Source organism: Sorex fumeus, unplaced genomic scaffold (assembly GCF_029834395.1).
Source record: "Sorex fumeus unplaced genomic scaffold, SorFum_2.1 ptg000007l, whole genome shotgun sequence".
Taxonomy (NCBI): Eukaryota; Metazoa; Chordata; class Mammalia; order Eulipotyphla; family Soricidae; genus Sorex; species Sorex fumeus.
In genome coordinates, this window is record NW_026606064.1 from 11,989,014 (window position 1) to 11,997,078 (window position 8,065).

The 8,065-nt window shown below is 48.5% G+C and overlaps 1 pseudogene; it reads left to right on the forward strand.

Moving 5' to 3' along the window:
- The first annotated feature begins 1,336 nt into the window (after window positions 1-1,336).
- On the forward strand, window positions 1,337-1,435 carry LOC130017140 (uncharacterized; annotated as a pseudogene).
- Window positions 1,436-8,065: the final 6,630 nt, after the last annotated feature.

The following is an 8,065-nucleotide window of genomic DNA, read 5'->3' on the forward strand; positions in this document are numbered from 1 at the left end:
TTTTGTTGTTCTTTCTGAGCCACAACCTGGTGGTGCTGGAGGCTCCTTCCATGTTGAGGCCCAGAGGGCACCCCCAGCGGTGCCAGGGACCAAACGCCACTGTCCTGTGTGCAAAGCCTGGCTCAGCTCTTACACTCTCTGCACAACACGGAAATTCCAGCCTGGGAATCAAACACAAAACATGTTTCTGATTTCGCTTAGACAGCTCTTATACTGCAATGGAAATGATAACAGAGTAGGGGGTATGGTGCCGCCAGCAGGTCAATCTGTACCTGTTAGATGTGTGGATCAGCAGCCTGATGGCGCCTTCAGACTTCCAGATACCCCAAAATTGCTGCTGTGCCTTTGGCCAGACCCCAAAAACTTGGGGCAAAGTTTACCAGGAAAGTAAACGGCCAAAAGTTAGGTATGTGGGAGACAAACCCACAAACCGCCTCCGGCTCAGCTATATAATTGGAGGCATGGCCTCGCTGGTTCCTGATTGAACTGCTTAATGGCCATGATCCCAGAGACTCAGAAACAAATCTCAGAACCCAATGGCTTTTGGCAGAAATGCGTCCGGACCCCGCAGTAGGTTACTGTTGCCAGGCCACCCCAGGAGGGAAAGGGTGCTGTCCCTCCGCCTGTTCCCCCTAGGCGGCTTGGTGGCTGCCATCCTTCAGAGGCCAATGGACAGTCAGGTTTGGGCCCTCAGTGAAGAGACATTTGGGGCCTCACGGGATGGGGGTGGAGCTGGTCCTTTTCTCCCATCCCAACGAGACCCAGAGTCGCTGCCCACAAATGGCCTTTTTGGCTCCTAATCAAGTTGCTTAACGGCCATGATCCCAGAGACTCAGGAACAAATCTCAGAACCCAGCAGGTTTTGCCAAGAAATCCCTCCAGATTTGTTAAAATTTTGGAATTTCAAAATCGTGTGGCCACTACTGCAGCCATATGACATCATATGTTATTCATAACCAGCAATAGAAAACAAATTGTCTACTGTTGCCTTTTCGGCAGATCTGAGTGTTGGGGTAAAATCCCAAATCAGTAATGGTGGGTCTGGTGTCAAAATATTGAATGTAATCAAAGTAGAGAGAGAGAGTAATATGGAAATCATCTGTCCCACAGGTAGGGGGAGGGTGTGGGATGGGGGTATACTGGGGTTTTTGGTGGTGGAGAATGGGCACTGGTGAAGGTATGGGTGTTTCATTCTATGACCGAGACTTAAACCTGAAAGCTTTGTAACTAACTGCTCTCATGGTGATTCAATAAATAAAATTATAAAAAATGAAAAAAATATAAGGTGGAGTTCATGGCCAATTCAATCAGCTAATCAGTGGCTGAATAAATAGCAGTACTCCTACATTAAAAAAAAAAGAAATGATAACAGAGTAGACTAGCATAACTCCTGCACAAGGATAGCATGCAAATCTGTGAAGTGTTCCATAGTTCTTAAAAAAAAGTGTTTGGCTAGACAGGAAATTCAGCAGAGATGGCCTCAAGAACTTCCCTAAGACTTCCAATAAGACAATGGTTGCTGCCAAATCTTAAGGCATATATACAGTTACAAAAGGAGCAAAAGACAAGTTACTGCCACCAATACAAATTCTAGGTGATCCTCATTGGGTCACCTAGAATTTCTAGGAAATTACTTCAGATACCTTTTACCTTTTCGGATCTTGAAGCCCACTGATAGAGAATAAGGAATTCTCTCCTACCTTCCAAATCTCATGAGAGTCTGTCTCATGGCAAGAGACTTGGGAAGAGACTGTGGTACCGTGTCTTTTGCAATTCAGAAAAGAATACAAAAAAGACCTGGGAATGAGTATTTGTTGTGTGGATGTGTATGGATGATTAAATAAATAAGATTATTCTTGCCGTTGTTATTTAGAAAATTCCCAAGATAGATGAAAAACAAAAATAAATGAGTGGAAAAAAGAAAAGAACTTCACCTTACAGAGATGTCCTTAATCCCAAGCACTTGTGGGCTTACCTCAGGCTGAAACTCAAACTAAGTTCAAAATATGTAAAATATAATTCAGTAACATCCACCTACCCATCAATTCATCTATCCATTCTCCATCCATCCATCCATCCATCCATCCATCCATCCATCCATCCAGACCCATCCATCTATTCACCCACTCATCCATCTACCATCCATCCACCTACCACCCACCTGCCCATCTATCCATCCATCCACTCACCCACTAATCCATCTATCATCCATACATCCACATGCTCATCCATCTGTTCTTCCATCCATCCATCCATCCATCCATCCATCCATCCATCCACCCATCCATTTATCCATCCTATCAACATCCTATCAATACTTTTATTTGAACACCTATCATTCATTAAGGACTAGAGATAATCAGGGCACAAACCAGATCAACTCTTGCATCCTTGTAGATTATACTCTGGTTTGAAATGACAGATAGTCACTGTCACTGTCACTGTCCTCCCATTGTTCATCGATTTGCTTGAGTGGGCCCAGTAACATTGTGAGACTTGTTACCATGTTTGGCATATCGAATACATCACGGGTAGCTTGCTAGGCTTTGCTGTGCAGGCGAGATACTCTTGGTAGCTTGCCGGGCTCTCCGAGAGGGGCGGAGGATCAAACACGGGTTGGCCATATCGGCTGCATGCAAGGCAAACGCCCTACGCCCTACCTGCTGTTATAAATAACGAGGGCTGGAGATATGACTCAAGAGGGCTGGGTAACAGGCTTTGCATGTGGGAGGCCTGGGATCGATCCCCAGAGAGCATGGCCCAAACCCCGCTTGAAGCACTATCAAGGTGTGGCCCCAAAATTTAAAAACAAAAATAAAAACAAATGGAAAGAAGTAAAGCAGGAGAAGAGAGTTTAGGACACTGTGAAAGTAACTGTTACAATTTAAGACAGCATGATGAGGAAGCTTGGCAGAGAAGGCAAGCCAAGTCCTTAATTGGGAGGAAAGTGTTTCAGATAAAGGGAATGGCAAAAGCATGCTGCAAGTTCCAAAACACAACTAGGCCTAAGAGGAGTCAGCAAGAGAAAGATGGAGAGAAGTAATTGGAGGCCAAGGCAAGAAAGTGAGCCAGACTGGGCTTCTCTGTGTAGGACTTTATATGTCATTGCAAACCACTGGCTTTAAGCAGAGGAATGGCATAACGTGACTTGTGATTTAACAAGAGCTAGAATTACTCTAGATTTGTGTGTGTGTGTGTGTGTGTGTGTGTGTGTGTGTGTGTGTGTGTCTTAAATTGACAGGAGAAAATTGCAATGGACTCAGATGGGGAGGCCAAAAGTAGACAAGAACTTGGGGGAAGGGAATGGACTTGGTTTTCTACAGACCAGTATGAAAGAGAAGACTATGGGATAAATCATTATTTCTTTAAAAATTTATCTTTATGGAGCTGGAGCAATAGCACAGTGGGTAGGGTGTTTGCCTTGCATGCAGCCAACTCGGGTTTGATTCCCAGCATCCCATATGGTCCCCTGAGCACTGCCAGGAGTGATTTCTGAGTGCAAAGCCAGGAGTAACCCCTGAGCATGAGCATCGCCTAGTGTAACCCAAAAAAACAATAAATAAATCACTGTCACTGTCCTCCCATTGTTCATCGATTTGCTCGAGCGGGCCTAGTAATGTCTCCATTGGCGACTTTGTTGTTACTGTGTTTGGCATATCGAATACGTCACGGGGAGCTTGCCAGGCTCTGCCGTGTGGGTGAGATACTCTCGGAAGCTTGCCGGGCTCTCCAAGAGGGGTGGAGGAATTGAACTCGCGTCGGCCATGTTGGCTGCGTGCAAGGCAAACGCCCTACCCGCTGTGCTATGGCTCCAGCCCAATAAATAAATAAATAAATAAATAAATAAAAATATATCTTTATGTGAGCATCCATACGATTTATAAAAATATGCAACAAAATTTGTAATGATATAAAATATCTCTTTTTTTTTTTGGTTCTTGGGTCACACGCGGTGATGCACAGGAGTTACTCCTGGTTCGTACACTCAGGAATTACTCCTTGCGGTGCTCAGGGGACCATATGGGATGCTTGGAATCGAACCTAGGTCGGCTGCTTGCAATACAAACGCCCTATCCGCTGTGCTATTGCTCCAGCCCCTAAAATATCATTATTATGTTTGTTTTTAGCCCTACCTGCCATTGTCAGGGTTTACTCCTAGTGGGCTGGGAAGACTATGTGGGGTGCCAGGAATCAAACCTAGGTTGGCTGCGTGCAAGACATATGTGCTACCCACTATATTCTGCCCCCCCCATATCATTTTCAAAACATGAAAAAAATCACTTTAGTTTAAATGGAAAATACCTATGTTGCAAATAAACATGGAATGGGGGGTCAGAAGCATGAAAACAGCATTGGAAACCATGTGACTGGATGAGTTTACTAAGAACATTAAAAAAAATAGAAGAAATGAAAAGACAGAGGCAAACATTCTATATTAACAGACAGCCCACATGCTCAACAAACAGGAGAAATCCTTCCTAACACACAAGAAAGAATAGGGCATTCTGAAATGTTGGGGATGCTGAAGATGTCCAAGTCGCTGAAAGAAAGACTAGAATTTATAAAACAAGGAGAAATTAGGAAACCTGTTTTGCTTAAACAGGTGACAAAAACAGAACCGCATGGGTGGTTGGAAAGACAAGTGAGTGAGGTGCTGCCTTTGCATGTGGCTGACCTAAGTTCAATCCCTAGCACCTCATATGGTGCCCCAAGCCCCACAAAGAGTGATCCCTGAGCACAGAGCCAAGGAATCAGCTCTGAGCTCTGCTGGGTGTGAACCCAAAACAAAAACAAGAAAAGAACTACAGAGAAAAAGGTCATGGTAGTAGTCAAGATCCCTCCCTCCCTCCCTCCCTCCCTCCCTCCCTTCCTTCCTGCTCTCTTTCCTTCCTTCCTATCATTATGGCCTTCCTCCTTCCCTCCCTCCGTCCCTCTTCCTTCCTTGCCTCTTTTCCTCCCTCCCTCCCTCCCTCCCTCCCTCCCTCCCTCCCTCCTTCCTTCCTTCCTTCCTTCCTTCCTTCTTCCTCCCTCCCTCCCTCCCTCCCTCCTTCCTTCCTTCCTTCCTTCCTTCCTTCCTTCCTTCCCTCCTTCCTTCTCTTCCTTTCGTCATTAAGGTCTTCCTCTCTTACTCCCTCCTTCCCTCCCTTCTCCCCTCCATCTCTCCCTCCTTCCTGTTTGGCTCAGGTGCCTATGTTTTAAGAACGGGATGGACATGAATCACAGCTACACATCTGATTGGAGACTAGATACACACAGTTTATCTCTATTCACTGTGTGAGGGTCTCTCCAGCGGGGTGATCAGTCACTGGTGCTGCATGTGCACGGGACGGGATGTCAGCTTAGTAATGCCTCTGAAATCCAGCAGAATTAAATACTGAAGAAAAAGGGGGAGCAGTGGACATTCAGGTAACGGGACCGGCATGATTCCCAGGGATGGGAATGGGGAAGATAAATGTAGGGGGGAAATAATTGTAGTTTCAAATGCAGCTGGAGGGTGGGTCTCCATTCCCCTTGGGCAGGGCCCCAACTCCTTAACTGCACTTATAATTCCACTTATGATCATGTTCTTTTCCTACCATGGAGCATCACCTGCTTGGGCCAGCACAGGGTCAGGAACTAAGTATCTGACACATGCAAACAAGTGAGGGACCGAAGAGCAGACAAGAAAGGCTTGGGCTGGGGCCCAAGTGACAGGACAGCAGGAGCGAGGAGGGCACGTGCCTTGCATGCAACTGACCCAGATTCAATCTCCAGCATCCCCTGTGGTCTCCTGGACATGCTAGGAGTCACTCCTGAGTGCAAAGACTGGAAGAAGTACACCCTGAGCACTGCCATGGTGGCACCCAGATAAACAAAATTTAAATCAACAACTACAAACCAAAAGGTAAGGCAGACAGGGCTGAGCCACCGGGTGCCCCTGGCGGTCCTGAGGCTCGGAATTCCAGATTCTCACCTTCAAATGGTCTCCCAAGCCCAAGATCCTGCTTTTTCATAGTCGTTGCAGGAAAGCACATTTGTCAAAACTCAGAATTGTACATGAAGCTTTAAGTTTCACAGCAAGTCAATTATATTCCCAACCCCACAACCACGAGAACGACTGAAGGTCCCAGGATAAAACCCATAGACCAAGGAGTCTGTAGACATGCTGTGTCCACTGGCTGGCTCTAGCAATGGCTGACCCACAACATCCAGGACAGATGAATTCGCTCGCAGCCAACATCTGATAAAACTGGGTATGGGGCTGGAGTGATAGCACAGCGGATAGGGCGTTTGCCTTGCATGCAGCCGACCCCGGGTTCGATTCCCAGAATCTCATACGGTCCCCTGAGCACTGCCAGGAGTCATTCCTGAGTGCAGAGCCAGGAATGACCCTTATGCATTGCCAGTGTCACCCAAAAAGGAAAAAAAAAAAACAACAAAAAAACCGTGTGTGGTGAGTAGGACTCGATTTGCATAAAGGACAGAGTGGACAGGTGGGTCCAATGATTCACCTGCTTCTAAAAAATGACCCACTCTCAAGGGCAGGGGTCCAGTACTGGAGATGATATAGATAAGCCTGCAATGGTCTCAGATTTAGCAGGTGTGGAGGGGGGGGGGGGTGCGGCCTGCTCCGGGAAGGGAATGTTGAGCTCTGGGTGGGTCTGACTCTGGTGAAGCTCATGTGTTCGCGTTTAGGATTGGGGCTCAGCTCAGGAGGGGGACTTGGTCACTCAGCTCATCCCTCCTCTTCTGGGGAGGTCAATCAGTGCCCTGACTCTGAGTGCATCATCCCCTCCACCCCCCCCCCCCCCCCCCCCCCGCATCGTCTCCCACGACTAAGTTCATGGACTGTAAAAACTGAGTGAGAGATGGCAGCTCCTTCCCCTGCTGGAGGGAAGAGGAAGGTAGGACCAGGCCTGGTGCTGGGAATATCAGGCTCAGAGACAGTCAGGCTTCAGCGCTGGCCTTGCTTGGGGGAATGGGGAGGGAGAAAGGGAGGGGGAAGAGGAGGATGAGGAAGAGGAGAGAAAGAAGGAGAGGAAGAGGGGGAGGAGGAAAGGGAGGAGAGGAGGAGGAGGAGAAGGAGGAGAAGGGGGAGGAAGAGGAGGGAGAGGAGGAGGAGGAGGAGGGGGGTACCTATGTTTTAAGTATGGTGATTGGTACTGGCTTCTCTCCAGGAGGAGGAGGAGGAGGAGAAGGAGAAGGAGGAGCAGAAGAAGAAAAAACACCAAACCACATGACAGACCTACTTTGCTCATAAACGTTTATTTTTGTTCTTAGTATGTGCCCTTGAAGATTCCAAAACGTCTGGAATTTCCGATTCTCCTGGGACCAGAGGTAAAAGCATGGTACGGAGACAGTCCAGCCCGGCCCCTGACTCCCCCGCCCCACCCCGAGGAGCCTCGGAGAGCTGGGGCTCACACGCACCCCTTTATTCCAAGATGGGTAACACAGGGAACAAAGAATTAGTAAAACATAGATTCCGTCTGTAGAGGGCTTCAAATATACATATTCTCTATATATAAACCTGTTATATAGGAGTTCCACGGCGTGGTGGCCTGGGGTTTGTAATTAAAGTACAAATGATATTGGATGTTGTGTCGATCCCCCTGCCTCGGCCCCCCCCTCCCTCCCCGACATAAATAACGTGACAAAGGTCAGGTGAGCCCCAGTGTGTGCGGTGGTGCATATTGGGTTCGGGCCCCCGCTGCTCCTGCGAGCTCCCTCTGAGAGTGCAGAACCCCGGGACATGGAACAGACGGGATGAGATCGGGCTGCCCCCCCCAGGTAGGATGGACGGCTGGGGTGGGGATGGGGGCCGCTGCTGCTCGCTGGCCGGCACCCGACGGGCCTCGGTGTTTCTACAGACAAGAGGGGACACACGCACGCGGCGGGGGTGGGGTGGGGTGGGGGGCCCTCGGCTCTGCAGGAGGAGGCTTGCCGGAGCACCGAGAGCGGCCCTGAAGGGCAGCAGGGCTGGAGATGAGGGCACAGCTCGGGGAAGGACTCCGGTGGGTATTTACACGGTATCTCTAAGCTGCATCCCCCCCACCCCCCACCCCGGCCCCCTGGAGTTAAGTTTGTC